At 42.8% G+C, this 19,932-nt stretch overlaps 1 protein-coding gene across 14 annotated transcripts in view; it reads left to right on the forward strand.

Moving 5' to 3' along the window:
• casz1 (castor zinc finger 1) overlaps positions 1–19,932 on the forward strand; it is a 402,949-nt gene that overhangs the window by 21,126 nt on the left and 361,891 nt on the right. For 13 of the 14 annotated variants that reach the window (XM_043676242.2, XM_043676250.2, XM_043676245.2 and 10 more), the window contains exon 2: positions 17,281–17,409. The exons of the other annotated variant lie outside the window; for it this stretch is intronic. The gene's annotated coding sequence lies outside the window, so the exon portion shown is untranslated. The remainder of the gene's footprint in view (positions 1–17,280; positions 17,410–19,932) is intronic. 14 annotated transcript variants of the gene reach the window in all.

Consider the following 19,932-nt stretch of genomic DNA (forward strand, 5'->3'; position numbering starts at 1 on the left):
AGGGCTCTTGCCCGAAACATCGATTCTCCTGCTCCTTGGATACTGCCTGACCTGCTGTGCTTTTCCAGCAACACACTCACCACTGTAGTGAGTTGCAGAAAGATAATGGCTCCTAGGAACATAGGAACAGGACAAGGCCATTCCGCCCCTTGAACCTGTTCCACCATTCAATGAGATCATGGCTGATCTGTGGCCTCTTGCCTTTGGCCCTTATCCCTTTGCTTAATGAAAATTTGTCTGTCTCAGATTTAAACTGAACAACTGATACAGCATCCTCTGCTTTTTGTGTAAGAGAGTTCCAACCCTCTCCCACCCTTTGTGTGTAGAAGTGTTTCCTAACATTGGAGTGGTATGGTAGCTCAGTGGTGAGCACTGCTGCCTCACAGTGCCAGGGTCCCAGGTTCGATTCCAGCCTTGGGCAACAGCCTGTGTGGAGTTTGCATGTTCTCCCCGTGTCTGCTTGGGTTTCCTCCGTGTGCTCCGGTTGCCTCCCACAGTCCAAAGATATGCAGGTCAGGTGAATTGGCTGTGCTAAATTGCCCATAGTGCTAGGTGCATTAGTCAGAGGGAAATGGGACTGGGTGGGTTACTCTTCGGAGGGTCGGCGTGGACTTGTTGGGCTGAAGGACCTGTTTCCACACTGTAGGGAATCAAATCTCTCCTGAGTGGGGAAAAAGTCAGGACTGGAGATCAGTGTCGAGAGTGTGGTGCTGGAAAAGCACAGCAGGTCAGGCAGCATCCGAGGAGCAGGAGGATTCCTGATGAAGGGCTCATGCCCGAAACGTCGACTCTCCTGCTCCTCGGATGCTACCTGACCTGCTGTGCTTTTCCAGCACCACACTCTCAACACCATCTCTCCTGAACGGTCTGGCCCTAATTCTCAGACACTGCCCCAAGTTCTAGAATTCTCAACCAATGGAAATAGTCTCTCTTTACCTACCCTGTCTTTTCCTGTTAATACCTTGAAGACTTTGATCAGATTTCCCCTTAACCTTCTAAATTCTAGACAAACAGGACTAATTTGTATAATCTCTCCTCATAACCTCTGAAGTCCAGGTGTCATTCTTGTAAACCAATATTTTATACCCTCTGAGGCCAATCTGTCTTTCTCTCGTCACCCAATGAGAGATTTCCTCAGGCAAGTTCAACTGTAATTTGGGGGAATTTTCCAACGGGATGGCCGGTGGTTGAACTGCCCCCAGGACAGAAGGGTCTGCTCCTGGAGGGAACACCTAACCGCTGTGAGCAAACATGAATCACAATCCAACCCACTAACCCTGGGCATTGAGAAGAGAAAAATCACGAGATGGGGTGAGGGAGGGCTCTGTGCAGACCTTGTTAATTTGTGTCCAACGCAAAGGGAAGTGTCTCCCTTCTAGTGCAAAGAAATACTGTCAGGTGCTGTTCCGAATTAAGAGGACAGAGAAACGAGGATATGTTGGAAAATGTTGGACCATTCAGCCTTGACAGGAGGTGAATGAGAGTGGGCCGTACGGAGATATATTAGAGTCTAAGCGGAACAGAAAAGGTGAATCAATATTTCAAGTTAAACCATGATTGCAGGACAAGGGGCAGAGGTATAAATTAGTAAAAGGCAGGTTCAAGGCTGATCTCCGGAAGCACTTTTTTGCTGTAAAGAGTGATCAATACCTGGAATTGGCTCCTGGTTTGGGTAATGGATGCCTAACTCTGAAGTAATTTAAGGCAATGAGATGTAGTGTGGAGGATTTTATAGAACACCAACATGGATAGATCAACAACAGCGTCCCCCACCCCCTACACCATCTGTACTTAACTCTTATAGACCCACCAACTGATGGATAAAACAGCTTACAATTCAGCGTTGATTTCCATATCAGCTATTCATTAACCCATCGTTCACTGCACCCACTTAAGATGGTGTGATCATTATTCCCTTGCCCTTACAGACCTGGCATTGGTCACAGGTGGGTGTACTTTATTTCATTGAGCATTGCGGGTTACTCAACTGCATGTGGGATCTTCCCCAGCAGTTTCACGGAGAGTGAAGGAAATGCTTCTGCTGCAGCCATGCGATAGGAATACAGTTCTTCACTTTAAAACGTCTGATATCTCTCACAGTCCGAATCAAAAATAAGGTCCATTTCTCCAATTTGCTGTAAATGCATTTGAAGAATTCAATTTAAACTGGTTACTGATATGATGCAGTGGCTTCTGCTGGTAAAATCCTGGATTTCACAGATACTTTCAATTCCTGACTATAAGCAGAGAAGCACCTGTAAATGTTAAGACTTGGCAGCATTTTTATCAACAAAACTTTCATTTCTGCACAGGACTCTCGTTTATTCAAAAGCTGCATTTGAATTCAAGCTCCTTTGTTACTAAACTTTTTAAGATATTTAATTGTAGTTTTTTTTCAAGCTGTCTGACAGTAATTATTATCTTTAGGTTTTTCCATCTCCTCACAGAATTGGATTCTTGCTTTGCGTACAACAACAATGTAGACAGGGCTAAATCCACCATTTAACTATCGATCCAGAGATGGTCCAGCTCAGGAGCAGTAGTGGAGAAGAGTTTTCTTTTCTCTGCTTCATTCTAAAATGTCTGTTTGTTCAAATAAAGGATAACAGTACATCATACAACAAACATTAAAGCTGAAAATCAAAGAAGGAGATTTAGAAAGCCATTCTGCTGTCAATAACTTGTTGGATTACATTGACAGTGTCATTGAATCCCTGCAGTGTGAAAGTGGGCCATTTGGACCATCAAATCCACACCAACACTCCAAACAGAATCGCAAGCAGACCCACCCCATAACCCTGCATTACCCGTGGCTAACCCACCTACACTGCACACTACAGACAATTTAGCATGGCCAATCCTCCTACCCATACATCTTTGAACTGTGGGAGGAAACCAGAAAACTCGCAGGAAACCCACACAGACATGGGGAGAATGTGCAAGCTCCACACAGACAGTCGCCCGAGGCAAGAATTGAACCCAGGTCTCTGGAGCTGCAAGCTAACCTATGAGCCACAGTGCCACCCGGTACAAGCCCCTTTTGAGTGGGAGAAATTATACTAAATAGTAAAGCTGTTCTCAATTATTATTTTCAGGCAGCAGAAACCAAAACTTTGTAAAGCATGATAACAATGGGATTAATTGATTTATTTATTTAGATGTGGTATTCTTGGGATGTGACAGATGCTATCAAGCTCTATGCATTGCTCACACACACATATCCGGAAAGCACCGTGCAAACCATGTTAGTACAGGATTGAAATGGCTGAGAGCAAACTGGCCAGCTGGCAGCTTCCCTTCCTGGTAAGACACAAGTGAACCAAGTGGTAGAGCAATCACATTCATCATCGTTGTCCCTGATGCCAACATCCAGCAGGCTTTCTCATGAAACAAGAATGGAAGAAGAACAGCTCAGATGATGGGTCGCTGGACCCAAAACGTTAAGTCAATTTCTAAGAACAAAGAACAAAGAAAATTTAAAGCCCAGGAACAGGCCCTTCAGCCCTCCAAGCCTGAGCCGATCCAAATGTACTGTCTAAACCTGTCAGTCAATTCCGAAGGATCTGTATCCCTCTACTCCCCACCTACTCATGCATCTGTCCAGACGCATCTTAAATGAATCTACCATGCCTGCCTCTACCACCTCTGCTGGCAACGTTGTCCAAACACCCACCACCCTCTGTCTGAAGTACTTGCCATGTGTATCCCCCTTAAACTTTCCACCTCTCACTTTGAAAGCGTGACCTCTCGTTATTGAATCCTTCACCCTGGGAAAAAGCTTGTCTCTATCTGCCCTGTCTATACCCTTAAAGATTTTGTAAACCTCAATCAGGTCCCCCCTCAATCTCCTTTTTTCTAATGAAAATAAACCTAACCTAACCTACTCAACCTCTCTTCATAGCTAGCACCTTCCATACCAGGCAACATCCTCGTAAACCTTCTCTGCACCCTCTCCAAAGCGTCCTTTTGGTAATGTGGCGACCAGAACAGAAGCTGCCAGACCAGCTGTGTTTCTCCAGCCATTTCTGTTTGAGAACTCCAGCATCTACAGGCCTCTGTTTTATTTTGTGAGTTCCCAGCTTTCACTGATGAGGTTTGAACTTACGACAGGTGGGCTGGTTGTGACTTGCTGGGCTTCCAGACAGATGGCACAGGCAGACACCCCCCAAGAATAAACCCTCATGACTATGGTTTCCTGTCAACTTGGAAATGCCTGTCTAGCCTCAGCCAGTCAACGCGAGGGTCTGAATCTACACCAACTGGACATTACAAAGGCTCAAACTTTGCAGCCATGGTGTGGAGGTGCTGGGGTTGGACTGGCGGAGAGCAAGGTCAGAGGTCACACAACACCAGGTTATAGTCCAACAGGTTTATTTGAAATCACAAGCTTTCTGAGCACAGCTCCTTCGTCAGGTGAAGTTTGTCTGATGAAGGTGAAGATGAAGACATCACGTGATGAAGGAGCAGTGCTCCAAAAGCTTGTGATTTCAAATAGACCTGTTGAACTATAATCTAGTGTGGTGTGACTTCTGATAAAAATTTGTAGGACAGCCGTTTAGCCTCTCAAGCCTGTGCTCCTGTCCAATAAGACCACTACTGAGCTGAAACCCAGTTCCATCCAAATTCCTTATTGAGCAAAAATGGTTGGGATTTCTCCATAACAGCCCGCTAATAAAACCCCTAATTTCATCTGTCGGAATATGACTTAATTAGTGGGTGGCTCTTTTCAGGAAGAAAGTCACATATTTACCTGTTTATCATTAGAAGGGAATGTTCAACCCCCAGCCCCTCAGAATATACTCAGCTCAACAACAATTTTAAAGTTTCATACAATAATCCATCCTGACCTCTCACAAAGATTCAATACTAGCAGTTATCATGAGGAAGAGCTAGCGGAAGATCACTAGACATAATGGGCTGTATATGACAGGGACAATCGTCATTGAACCCCAGTTGAAGATTGAAAAAGAATAAAGGAACAGGGCTTGGCTATTCGGCCTCTCTAATGACATCATAGCTGATCTGTGGCCTATCTCCGTTTATTTGCCTTTGGCACATATCCCTGAACACCTTTTCTTAAGATAAAATTCTCTAACTCAAATTTTAAATTAACTGATCCAGCATCCACTGTGATTTCTGGAAGAGAGTTCCAAACCTCTCCCACCCTCTGTGTGTGTAGAAGTACTTCCTAACATCTCTCCTGAATGGTCTGGCCCTAATTCTCAGACTGTACAAACACTTTGACAGAATGGCATTGATGCCACATTTTGCCAAATCTAGAGTTGAACGTGAGCGTGTGTGTGTTTGTGTGCATGTGAATGTGAGTGCCTGTCTGTGTGTGTGTGTTTGTGTGCATGTGAATGTGAGTGCCTGTCTGTGTGTGTGTATTTGTGTGCATGTGAATGTGAGTGCCTGTCTGTGTGTGTGTGTTTGTGTGCATGTGAATGTGAGTGCCTGTCTGTGTGTGTGTATTTGTGTGCATGTGAATGTGAGTGCCTGTCTGTGTGTGTGTGTTTGTGTGTGCATGTGAATGTGAGTGCCTGTCTGTGTGTGTGTGTTTGTGTGCATGTGAATGTGAGTGCCTGTTTGTGTGTGTGTGCATCTGTTTGTGTGTTGTGTCTGAGAGAATGCATGTCTATGCATTTGTGCGAGAGTGAGTATGTGCGCTTGTGTGTGTGGTGTGTGTGAGAGAGAAAGCGTGTGAGTGGTGTGTGTGTGTGTGTGTGTGTGTGTGTGTGTGTGTGTGTGTGTGTGTGTGTGTGTGTGTGTGTGTGTGTGTGTGTGTGTGTGTGTGTGTGTGTGTGTGTGTGTGTGTGTGTGTGTGTGTGTGTGTGTGTGTGTGTGTGTGACAGATTTTTAAAATTTCCTTTAACATCTAGTTTCAACTGTAGGCGTGACTGAGCGGTCACCCATAAAACAGGGCTATCTGTTGTCTGGCTGGCTGAGTGACCATCCTCTCCAGGACTAACCCAAAACAGAGGGCATTATCTGTTCATCCACAGTGCACCAAAATCGCGACCTCACCAACATTAACTATGCAGCATTCCACACTGTGACAATCAGTGATATATATTACAACCTCGAACACAACACGTAATTTATGAAGCACTAAGACAAACTGTGTAAAACATTCCCTTTATAACTGCCCTTTCTTATAGATCCTTTTTGTATCAGCATTATACAGAGACTCTACTGTAGAGATAATTATAGAGACAATAAATATATATAATACAAATATTGACTGCAGTTTAGAATTACGGTAGTAAATTGTCGAACTGTGGATCACACGAGTTATTAAAGGGGTGTTATATCAGGATGTAATATGCATTATTGCACATTCTAGGTCAGTTATGCAGCCCGAGAGGCAATGATTCACCAGCTGGAGCTGAAACATTGCAGTCAATATTTGTTTTATTTTACAGTTGGAGTAAATTTATTTTATACATTTTATGAGCATTAATTTAAAAACCTTGTCCTTCAGATGTTTGTCTGGCTGCGGCCTAGCTGCGGCCTAGCTGCGGCCTAGCCTATCTCTGCAGTTTCCTTAATGTTCAGATTTGCTTCTCTATCCATTGGCCCTCGAACTCTGTATTGTGTTTTTTTGTCTGGACCACTGGTGGCTGATCTTTCAGTCACCATCTACATAACCTGTGGGACACCTTCCATTAAGCACTGCTCCTCTCCATTTCTCTGTTCATGTTTGAAGTCCCATTTTTTTGGATGAATTCTTGCCCTGTACAGTTTATTTTATCTAGTCTTACTGCAATTTTCCACATTGAAGCCACAATATAAGTGTTCACTATCATTGTAAGCAAAGGAATATTGGCACACAGTTTAGCTGCACAATGTCATTCGGAGGGGACACTTTATATTCTATAATAATCTATAATAAAACCAAGACACTCGCAGATACTGGAAGTCTGAAACAAAAGCAGAAATTGCTGGAGAAACTCAGCAGGTCTTGCAGCAGCGTCTGTGGAGAGAGATCTGTACAGATTTAATAATTCAAATCCAGTGTGATTAATCTTTCGAACATGATTGTATTGGGAGTGATTTCACTCTCTGCTCTGCACGAGAAAGATTCCAGAGCCCTGGAATATCAATGGGACATTGACTGTACCTGATTGTGCATGTGAAAGCAGCTTTGTAAGGCAACAGCAAATCTACAGCTGTCCAATCTACGATGAAGGAAAATGAATAAATACTTGAAAAAGAAAATTATTGCTAGGAATTTGAGGGAGTAAGGATGAGTCCTTCAGGAGAGGGATGAGTCTGTGATAAAAAGAACCTGAAAAAGAATTTGAATATTTTTCTCTGTTTGGAAAAACAAGCTAAAATGTAAGAAGCCAATGGCAAAGTAAATATTAGACAGATCCTGTCACTAAGTGTGTACAAATTCACACAGCGAATGATCTATGTAAGGAGAGTATACCTATGTACAGTTTCAAAAATTGAGAACTACCAATTGTTTAAACTTCCAATGTAATTAAAAGGAAATTGTGATCTCTGAAAAGAGTGAAATTAAAGAGTAGTCTTTTATTGCTGGGTTTAAATGTTTAATAAAAATATCGTTAGGACTGTCAGACAGGCCTCTATTATCTGAGCTACCTGTAGATATTTTCAGATGGCTACCAGCCCAAACAAGCTACTTGTTTTCCAAAAATTCTTGTGGGCTAAAGCTGGTTATGCAATTCAGAGTATTTTTGTTGAAACTTGGCTGGTTTTACCACTGTATTGTTTGCGAGGCAGGACAATTATGACTTTTCACACTCTTTCAATGCCAGGCTGATAACAAAAAGCAAACCTATCCAGCCAGTTCCAGAGTTCACCAGATCTGATGTTAATCCATTTTGAAATGGATGGAGTATATTTTGCAACATCAGGCACAGTGTTCTCACTGTGGAATGGACACTAGACAGAGTCACAATGTCGGGAAACAGAGTCATGGCTTTAACTGTATCTGGTGGGTCTGGCAAGGCCTCAAATAAACTTGGCTAACCCTTTCAAGCTCAGTACCATCCAGTGATCGATATACCAAAAGTGGCACCTCATTTTGAGAAAGTCAGACAAAAATCCAATTAATGCTTAGGACCGACTCTCTGAATGAAGGGCACATTTTGTTCAAGCTGGATTATGTAAATCCTTTGTAAATATTTCAACACAGCAATATTGAGTGATGATGTGAATGGTGTACCAATGTAGAGCTGCTTTAGGTGTTAATAGCCACTGACCTGTTGCTGTCAGTGCTGCAGGGGGTGATAGATGTCATAAATCCTGTGGGTTTCACACCTTCCAAAGTGGTCATATGTTGCACTAACCCTCCCAGCTATCCCCCACCTGGGCCACAAATAGCACACTATCAGGCTCATCACAGGCATACATTGGACTCTCAGATCCTGTGAACCTTCTGTTGGTAGCATCTAGCAAGGTAAGCCCAAAACCACAAACAGCTGATAAACCGACAGCTAGTACGGCAGATCACAGTGACGCCTGAGATTATTCTTTCTGCCATTCCTCAAGTGAATTACAACCACGTGGAATGAAGACTCAGAAACGAATCATTGCACTCATCAAGCAAGTCTATCTTGTCAAAGATGTAATCTGGTTCACCATTGACCAAGCTCCACCTCCCCACCCACCCCCTACAACCCCACCCCCAAAACCACACAATCTCTTGGGAGAGGCAAGAAATAGAGAGAAACTAAGCTCATTCAGAGAAATCTACAGGCTTCCTTGCCAACTCCCCGAGGCAATTGAACTGTGCTTTGGGACACTGTAGTTCATTGTGACTCATCACAATCTCACTGTTTAACTCTGAAAGCTGGAACTGGCCTGTCACTGAGGAGTTTTCAGACCGGCAACAACCCCACTTACACCTCCCATCCCTGTGGTGCATGCCATTGGCCATTGACTCTCTAGGAAAGGAAATAATTCCTCTTATCCAACCCACTGAGTCTTACCATCTACCTCTGTTTCAAACAGCAAACCCAAATGTACAGATCTTCATGGGTCTGGGATCTCTGCTGGATTTCAAATCCTTGTCCAACTGAGTCAGCCAATTCTGTTTTGCATTTCTGCTTTATCCTGAGAATGTCTCCTCTTTGAACTTGGATTTTATGTGGGACTTGACTGGTCTTGAGTAAAGTGTCCAGCAAAGCAGTACTAACAGTGAATTAGATTAAAAATTAGATAATGTATAAATCTAATAATTCTGTCCATGCCCTCTGTCAATTTCAAACCCAACTTTAGAAGCATAAGTAGTGTCCATAGAGTATTAGTCATACAGCAGGGAAATGGACCCTTCAATCCACCCAGTCCATGTAGACCATAATCCCAAGTAAACTAGTCCCACCTGCCTGTGCTTGGCCTATAATCCCTCCAAACATTTCTCATTTGTGTACTTATCTAAATGTCTTTTAAACATTGTAATTGTACCCACATCCACCACTTCCTCTGAAAGGTCATTCCACACACGAAACACTGTCTGTGTAAATAAATTGATCCTCGTGTTTTTTTTTAATCTTTCTCCTCTTACCTTAGAAATATGCCCACTAATCTTGAAATCCCCCATCGTAGGGAAACAATACCAGCCATTCACCTGATCTATGGAGAAAGTGAGGACTGCAGATGCTGGGGATCAGAGCTTAAAAGCGTGTTGCTGGAAAAGTGCAGCAGGTCAGGCAGCATCAAAGGAGAAGGAGAATCGACATTTCGGGCATAAGCCCTTCTTCAGGATACCTCTTACGATTTTCTAAACCTCGATTAGCTCACGTCTCAGCCTCCTCTGCTCCAGTGAAACAAGTCCCAGCCGATGTAACCTCTCCTTTTAACTCAAACCCTCCATTCCCAGCAACATCCTGGTAAATCTCTTCTGAACCCTGTCCAGCTTAATAACCTCATTCCTAGAACAGGGAACCAGAACTGGCCTCACCAGTGATCTCTATTTGAGAGAGTGCCAGGAAATAAGTTAATGTAATAAGATAGAAATACCTTTGCAACAAGCACCCAAGACAAATAAGCTCAAACATTCAACAGGGGCTAATGTGTTTAATTTTTATGTATTTTTCAATCTAGAGATAGTGTCAGAAAGTGCCATTTGCAGCTTTAAGAATCTTGTTGATTTAAAAAGAATTGTTCAAAAGTGCACAGGGATGCAGATTTCAAAATGCAGAGACAGAGCAGGACATGCCAACCTCGTTGCGATATTGGTGATTAAGTAAAGCAATAATAAGTGGCCTAATCAAGTAGTATGTTGAGGTATACTTAAAGATCATGAGTTGCATAGTTTTATGAAAAGAGGAAACATAATATTAAATCAATGTGATATGTCATGGCATGAAAATGTTTTGCATTACATTTTTTGAGCATGACTTAACGTAAGCAGTAAAACAAACACACCCATTCCACAGGTAGTTAATAAGATATAAACAACAGAAAAAAACACAAAACAGGAGGAATTTCTCTTGCTGCTTATGGTGCTTTCATTTTAAACAGGAAATGGACTTGTATTGTTTAAAATGAACAGAGAGAGAAAACAACTTTATGGTGTTTGACCAATGTTCACTCTGGTGAATGACTGTAAATTCAGTCAGTTTGAGGTGGAATTGTGTGATTAAAGTTCAATAGGCTGTTTGTCCAGAAACTGCCAGTAATTTTTTTGTATGCGGGATAAAGTTTGTCGTGCTAATTGTCAGAGACAATAACCATATGAATCACATTAAAAAAGGGTGTGTCTCCGTAATGAGGTGCCTTTGCCATGACAACCTCCACCTTTCTTGTTGTGTAGAAGTTAAACCAATACTTTTGTGAGTGCTTATTAAATATTTTACAATCCGTGTTGCAAACCATATTAATTAAAGAACTGGTTTATGCCACATTTTTTTTCTCCAGTCATTTTGGCTCTGTCGGTACCATTTTATGATCTCAAAGTCAACAATTCTGTGACTTGTTGATAGGGGCTCAGAACAGAAAAGCCATTTCCTTATATTGATGGACTTTGACTCACAAATAAGGCAAATACCTCACAAACTGCTCAGAGTGCATTCTTTACAGTCTTCTTGCTCGTTGTAAAGAAAATAGAAAATTCCTTTGAACTAATGTGCATCAGTTTGGTTTGGGAGATAAAAGAGATTTGGATATCATCAGAACAAAGTTGATGTGATCTCTTGTCTGGTGCATCTTATAAAATTCCAGTTCATTCTCAAACTTATAGAGTCATATAGCATGAAAACAGACCCTTCGGTCCAACCAGTCAATGCCGAACATAATCCCAAACTAAACTAGTCCCACTTGCCTGCGCTTGGCTCATATCCCTCCAAACCTTTCCTATTCATGTCCTTATCCAAATGTCTTTTGAATGTTGTAACTGTACCTGGATCCACCACTTCCTCTGGCAGTTCATTCCACACACTACCCACCCTCTGTATAACAATGTTGTCCCTCATGCCCTTTTTAAAATCTTTATCCTCTCACCTTAAAACTGTGCCCCCTAGTTTTGAACTCCCCCACGTTGGAGAAAAGACTCTTGTCATTCACCTTATCTGTGCCCCTCATGATTTTATAAACCTCAATAAGGTCACCCCTCAACCTCCCAAAGTCCAGTGAAAACAGTCCCAGTCTTTCCCATCTATTTTTATATCTCAAACCCTCAATTCCAGGCAGGAGAATCCTGGTAAACATTTTCTAAACCGTCTCCAGTTTAATAATATCCTTCCTATAAAAGAACTGATAAAGTGTGGCACTGGAAAAAGCACAGGAGGTCAGGCAACATCTGAGGAGCAGGAGAGTTAATGTTTTGGGCAGGACCCTTCATTAGGACTGGGGAGGGGGGAAAGGAGCTGTGAAATAAATAGGGGGAGGAGGAGGTGGAGCTGGGGAAAAGTAGAGGGGATGGAACTATGCCCCCATTTATTTCTCAGCCCCCTTTCCTCTCCCCAGTCCTAATGAAGGGCTTATGCCTGAAATGTTGACTCTCCTGCTCCTCGGATGCTGCCTGACCTGCTGTGATTTTCCAGCGCCACCCTTTATCAACTCTGACTATCCAGCATCTGCAGTCCTCACTATCTCCTACATCCTTCCTATAACAGGGCAACCAGAACTGCACATAATACCCCAAAAGATGCCTCACCAATGTCCTGTACAACCTCAACTTGATGTCACAACTTCTATACTCAAAGGTCTGAGTAATGAAGGCAAGCATGCTAAATGCCTCCCTGTCAACCTGTGATGCAAATTTCAAACACTACCCAGGGCCCTATTAATTGTGTAAGTGCTGAGCTTGTTTGTATTACCAAATTGCAATACCTCCCATTTATCCAAACGAAACTGCATTTGTCACTCCATAGCCCATTGACCTAATTGATCAGAAGCTCCTTGTAATCTTAACTTTGAGGAGCTGGTGTTGGACTGGGGTGGACAAAGTTAAAAAAAGTTATAGTCCTGCAGGTTTATTTGGAGGCATTAGCTTTCGGAGCACTGCTCCTTATACTTCATAACCAACTGATGAAGAAACAGTGCTTCGAAAGCTAGTGCTTCCAAATAAACCTGTTGGACTTTAACCTGGTGTTGTGGGATTTTTAACCTTATAGTCTTAGATAACCTTCTTCACTGCCCACTAGACTGCCAATTTTGGTGTCATCTGCAATACCAAATCATTTACATAAATGACAAACAAAAGTGGGCCCAGTATTGTTCCCTGTGGAACACTGCAGGTTAAACCTGGACAACTGCAGAATGTTGTCAGTACTAAGATAACTAAATCAATCAGTCATCCATCACTGGCACCAGGTAGACAATGAAAAGCTTTGTTTTCTGCACCCAATTCTGTTTACAATAAAGTTTGAAGTTCAGTTGCTTTTGTCATGTGCTCTGTAAAAATAATATTCTGAAGTTATCAGAATGTAATCTTTTGAACTTATCTTTAGGTTCTGTTTTCCATTTTCACAAGTCCCATGAATGGATTTCTTGCTGCTCTCACATTGACCTTGTGGGAGAATCTGTGCCATGGCCAATGCCAACTGCGCCAATCGGTGATGAAAAAACATCACCTTGGCTTTCGGTGGAATGAAGTGAAAGAGTCTCTCCCCCTCTTGGGAATTCTTCATGTCTTGTGCTGTTCCAATCAGTGGCTCTGCTCAATAGCAAATTCATTCAGCTGGATCTCTGTACCCCACAGATGTTTAACTCTTTGTGAAAGCCAATTGTTCAAATCCAAAAGGACAATAATTCTGAGTGCTGGCAGGACTGGGGTTCTGAGAATCTAGGGGTAATATTGGTTAGTCCTGGGCAGCAGACATTAGCCAGCCACAGAGTATTCCCCCAGCATCACATTTTGCATGAGGATCAATATCAAATGTATCAAGCTGGCATCAGCTTTCACGTACCTGGGCAGCATTGGAGGGTGTATGTTGTCGGTTTGCTCTGAGTGGTACTTGGGGATTAAGGTGGGGGATGGGGGAGCTGGTTGGTGGGGACAGGAGAGAGATGATTAGGAAGGATCTAGAGAGAAATCAACAGTAGGCTCCTGTTTGCCCATAAACCCTGATAACAGTGAGGGTCCAGAACGGATACATTTCAGCTCCTATTAATGTACCGTGTGAAAGGTGAGGTAGCACTATCACCTGTATACACAGGGCACCTCCCTGGCTGAAGCCTTCCCAAATGGGACAGGGTATTTGGGTGTTGGGGGAGATGGTGTGTGTGTCAACAAATCTCTGGTCTCTAATGTATTGCCTGTTGTCTGTATTGCACTTGACATGATTAGGAGCTGAATCAGTTTAAACAGGACTGTCTATCATTTTGACACAGTGTTCCCTCAGTGGGCAGCGCCAGCAGGTTTGGTCCAATGGCCAGTTGCACCAAGAGGGATTTTCAGAAAGTTTGAGTTTCTCGAAAAGTTTGTTTCCAGTCATTTTTCTCAAGTTGCTGGCTGAAAAACATTAAAATTCTCAGTGCATTTGTATGAAACTACTTTGCCCACTGTTTTAAGTGATGTTAACCTGTTTATCAGCAGGTTAGTAAAATGTTAACAAATTAAACAAGTGAAACACATTAAGCATTCATACAGTAACACCACACTTAAGCAGAGTATTTTGTGCATTTGCATTCTTGTAGCGTTTAATATGTATTATTTTCTATAAATATCTGGTGTCTAACCCATCATCTTCAGCACTGTGCATATTACCCAATATTACATTAAATTCCTGTATCAATTTAATTTTTCTTTACAAGTTAGGGAAAGCCCATTAGTGTGCAGAGCAGCACTTGGCTTCTTAGAAAGAGCAGACACTGTGGCTGTTGAATTTTCTTCCATTTCATACATTCTTGCCTTTTCATTCTCTTGCAACACCTTTAATAAAATAATGGAATTAAAGATATAACAGTGGGTGGTTGTGGCTTTGTTAGACTCCAGAGAGTCTGTGCAGATTTAACCAAATTGAAGAATTATGCACAGGGTGTGGCGTTTATTATGGATTATTACACTGTGCTTTATGCAAATTATGAGAATGGGGAGGCTAATAATCCTCAGCCACTAGTTTCTTTATCGACCAATTCCCTGGTTAAAGTGCAACAAAAAGAAATGTCCCTGTGGGACAAAACTGTTGGGTGTCTATCCATGTTTGAGGGTTTGTGAGCCACTCTGTAACAGTGGTCCAGTATTGGAAAAGCAACTCCTAGTCCAGCCTTCATAATCAAGTTGGAGACCCGTTATTGCCCAGAGTTTCGGGATGTCCCATCAGCTCAGGTTTGGCACAATTCCAAGAGGAACTTGATGGAAACAGGTGGGAGTGGACTGCGGAGAATGGAAGAGATTTGAACCGATTTGGAAATGACAGCAAGATGATTCCAGCCTGCTTGGATCTTTGGGCCAGCTCATAACTTTGCTTTTCTGTGAGGGTTGGGGACCTCGATGGAATCAATGTTTGTAGAAAGCCAGTCTTTGCCATTCTTTATTGATGCAACAGTTCACTTATTTTCTCAGCTTGGGTTTCTTGATAAAGGTACTTTGAGACATTTTCGGAATAATTAACAGGTTTGAAATTTCAGTTTTCTTGTCAAAATCGCTCCTGTCTTTGTATTTCCCATTCTCAGCCCACCAGCAGCTGACTCAAGCTGTGTAGTGCTTTGTTGGATGGAGTGTATTGACAGCATGAACTGTTTGGATGTATCATTATATAGGAAACACCAGCAATGAATCATTTTGGTTGAAATTGAAATGATTCTGGATGGGAATCAGCTGTCAGATTCCAAGCTTCTGACATTTCTTTTGATGCAAGTGCTGTAGTGAAATAATTCTGGAGAACACAAGACAGACTTAACTGCTGTCATCCATCATCCATCAGTCTGATAACATTACAGAGGGTCGAAATTCCCCAACCTTCTTGTTTCTTCACGTTTCCACTGTTAAAGCACGGATCTCAACAAATTATCTAATTCAGCGCTTCCTAAATATTTTCACACACTCCGACCCCATGTTGAGGCTTGAGGATGTCATGAGCTCACAGTGAGAGTCGTCAGGGTGAGATTCAGGATGGGCGAACAGAGCCTGTGGAGGCGGGGGAAGTGCTGGGCCTGTCAGACAGGTGAGGAATGGGGGGGATAGAGAGAGAGAGGAATGGGGGGGATAGAGAGAGAGAGGAATGGGGGGGATAGATAGAGAGAGAGAGAGTAGGGCCTGTCAGACCGGTGAGGAATGGAGTGGGGGAGTAGAAAGGGAGAGAGAGAGAGTGGGGCCTGTCAGAACACTGAGGATGGAGGGATAAGAACGAGAGAGTGAGAAATAGAAAGAGAGCAGGGCCTGTCAGAACAATGAGGATGGAGGGATAGGGAGTGTAGGGGGAGGAGAGAGAGAGTGGGATCTGCCAGAACACTGAGGTTGGAAGGATAGAGAGAGGCCTGTCAGAACAGTGAGGATGGAGGGGGAGAGGGCAAGAAAGAGTGTGGGTCCTGTTAGCTTCTGTACCTCAGTCAGAACTGCACAGCAACCATTACTGTCCACAGTGGCCATTATTTCCCTTGGAGCCTACAACTCATGACCCTTTGCAATCCCACCCCCCACCCCCCAACTGCGGTTTGGGACCCTGATCTAATTATAAATGGCACTCATTTGAAAATGAGAAACAAAGGAATTTCTTCTTCCAGCATGTAGTAAATCTCTGGAATTCTCTACCCTGGAGAGTTGTGGAGATTCAATCACTGAAAATGTTGAAGTAGGAGTGAGATAGATTTCGGGGAATCGAGGGCTATGAGGAGCTGACATAGAGTCATAGAGGTGTACAGCATGGAAGCAGACCCTTCGGTCCAACTTGTCCATGCCGACCAGATATCCCAACCCAATCTAGTCCCACCTGCCAGCACCCGGCCCATATCCCTCCAAACCCTTCCTATTCATATACCCATCTAAATGCCTCTTAAAGTTGCAATTGTACCAGCCTCCACCACTTCCTCTGGCAGCTCATTCCATACCCGTACCACCCTCTGTGTGAAAAAGTTGCCCCTTAGGTCTCTTTTATATCTTTCCCCTCTCACCCTAAACCTGTGCCTTCGAGTTCTGGACTAGGACCGGAGCGGAATGGCCTATTTGTGTTCTGATGTAATTTAAAGCAAAGATTCTAACGGTTCTTGAAATGCCGACACAAAATCCCTCCAGTTTGCTCTGCATCATTTTAGCCTGTAAGAGTATTTTACAGTTTTTCTTGTACATTGCCACATAAACCAAGAGTTAAACCTCACAAATATTGTCTCATAGTTGGGATGGGGGATAGCCCACATTGAGGGCTATAGCAACATAGAAAGATGGAACAGGAGCAGGCCATTCAACCCTTCGAGCCTGCTCCACCATTCAGCACAATCATGGCTGATCATTCAATTCAATTCCCACTTCCTCCCCATACCCTTTTACCCCTTTAGCCCTAAGAACTACATCGAACTCCTTCATGAAAGCATTCAGTATTTTGGCCTCACACAGTTTCTGTGGCAGAGAATTCCACAGGCTCCCCACGCTCTGGGTGAAGACATTTTTCCTCAATTCAAGGATAGTTCCCATCAGGATGCCCTTGGAATTGTATTACATGTGTCTTTGTGTCACTCCCCTCCCCTATCCCGAACGCACACTGAGGAAAGTACGTGGGCCAATGATCTTGGCCAATCCGGATGAGAGCACCCTTTATACCATGATGATGCCACCTATTAATATCTTCCTTTCACATGATCTTCACCAATTGAATAGAATCGCAAAGTACCACAATTAAGAATTAATTTGATGTAACATTTCCCCTACAGATGAAGAAATATTTGTCCGTTTGAAACCACTCATGGATGTAACATGGACAGCAACATTGGTTAGTGCAGAGTGACCTCCCATAGCTTAAGACCTGGTTACAAGACAAGCTTCCCACCGCTGAAGATCAGGTAAGCTTCATAGATTACAATAGATTCAATACATGATTCATTGAGGCTGTATTTAAGTCGTAAACACAGTGCTGAGGAAAATTATTAATGGCACCGAATTAATCAATAGCCTGCTATAATAGAAGAATGAGAACAATAATTGGTCTTAACTTTGCATAATGCAAGCAATATTTTCAAATACAGACAACTGCTATGCAAAAACATTGTGTGCTTAACAACCTTTCTCTGAATTACAAAATTGTAAGAATTGGGAGCTTGATTTTTTGCATGAAGCAGATATAGAGGGGGAGGAATACAATGCATTGGCTCAGATAGAAACCTGTTTGCGTTAGTTCATTGGAAACTGCTGCATTGCACTACAGACTGTTTGCTACAATGGGTTTTCTAATCTCTTGCACTAAGTCTCTTAAGAAAACGAATCAAAGGGCTTTGGGTTACCATCTCAAACCTCCAGGAGGAGGAATGTGTGTGACAGTGTGTCATTAGTTTCATAGATTTAGCAAATCTGCAACAGCATTGAAAGGGGTAGATGAGGAATCCAAGCTGCTGATGCAGGAGCACTTGGATAAAGTCCACTTTTCCCATTCGATTCTAACAGGCTTTGAAGCTATTGGTTGGGGTATGGATCAGACACAATCCAATTGAATGATGGGACAGGCTCGATGGACTGAATGGCCTGGTCCTGTTGTTCTGTGAGGACAGATATTGCAGGAATGCTCTGAATGGAAAGAGGGTATTGGTTTCATTGATCTTTCAGTGTGTCAGCCTATGTCAACTCTGATAAGTTGACATTGCAGAAAAGCTTTGCATGTTGAAAAGTTGAGTGTATTGCACCTTCCACCTGGAATCAGGGATTTTGATTGTTACTTTCCTTTAAGGTTGTTGATCCGATTTAATTGAGGATTGAGTGTCATTTCTTCATTAAAATATAAATGCTCTCATCATAATGCATAAAAATGCTTCTTTCTATTTTACATTTAGAGTCATAGAGATGTACAGCATGGAAACAGACCCTTCGGTCCAACCCCTCCATGCCAACCAGATATCCCAACCCAATCTAGTCCCACTTGCCAGCACCTGGCCCATATCCCTCCAAACCCTTCCTATTCATATACCCATCCAAATGCCTCTTAAATGTTGCAATTGTACCAGCCTCCACTACATCCTCTGGCAGCTCATTCCATACACGTATCACCCTCTGCGTGAAATAGTTGCCCCTTAGGTCTCTTTTATATCTTTCCCCTCTCACCCTAAACCTATGACCTCTAATTCTGGACTCCCTGATCCCAGGGAAAAGACTTTGCCTATTTATCCTATCCATGCCCCTCATAATTTTATAAACCTCTATAAGGTCACCCCTCAGCCTCCGACACTCCAGGGAAAACAGCCCCAGCTTGTTCAGCCTTTCCCTGTAGTTCAGATTCTCCAACCATGGCAACATCCTTGTAAATCTTTTCTGAACCCTTTCTAGTTTCACAACATCTTTCCGAAAGGAAGGTGATCAGAATTGCACACAATATTCCAACAATGACCTAACCAATGTCCTGTACAGCTGTAACATGACCTCCCAACCCCTGTACTCAATACTCTGACCAATCAAGGAAAGCATACCAAACGCCTTCTTCACTATCCTATCTACCTGCGACTCCACTTTCAAGGAGCTATGAACCTACACTCCAAGGTCTCTTTCTTAATATACATATTAAGGAGCATCGTAAAAGTAAAATGCTGGAGAAACTCAGCAGCATCTATGAAGAGAGAAGTACAGTTAATGTTACAAATCCAGTGACCCTTCTTCAGAACTGAAGGAGGATGGAAAAGGACATGAGGAGTAACATTACCACTTACTCACCTTCATTGCTCAGTGCTCCAGGTCAGGCACAGGAATAGATAAATGACAGATAAACCTTCCAATCAATGTACTCTTAAGGACACCCTCAAGGCACACTCTCTCAAGTTTTCCCACTCGGTTTCAAGAATGACTAAACATTTTCTATCCCAACAGTCTAGGCTGGAGCTTTTGTCTCTCATCCTTTTCTCTAAAAAGAATAATTACCTCCTCTTTTGAAAGCAGATACAGCATGCAATCCCACAGCAGCCTGGGAATAGCTGACCAAATGTACCTGCTTCACGTTGATTTCGTGAGCAAACTGTTCAATTGCTGTGGCTTCGCAACTGGGCCAAATCAAGCTCTGTTCTCCACTGGTATCTCACAGCATGGCAGTGAGTTACATGATCCTGGGCTGGTTTCCCCACAGCCTTGCTGGGGTAATAAGGATTATTAGGATTAACTAAGTCAGAAATTGATGCTGGGATTTTTCCGTTGTCTGGAGAGAGCAGCATTGTTAACTTTGATCAGGAAGTTGACTAATAGATTGTCCAGTGAACTTCCCTATTATTGTAAATATAAAGCCTTGTTTCTGTTCTAAATACATTAGTTTGTTTACAGCAAATTTTATTTGTTAATGCTGATTTTGAAGGGTGTGGGGAGTGGAATACAGTTTTTGTTATTGACTGTTTTTT

Source organism: Chiloscyllium plagiosum, unplaced genomic scaffold, assembly GCF_037043375.1.
Source record: "Chiloscyllium plagiosum isolate Xiang-an unplaced genomic scaffold, Cpla_swu_hap1 HiC_scaffold_37, whole genome shotgun sequence".
Taxonomy (NCBI): domain Eukaryota; kingdom Metazoa; phylum Chordata; class Chondrichthyes; order Orectolobiformes; family Hemiscylliidae; genus Chiloscyllium; species Chiloscyllium plagiosum.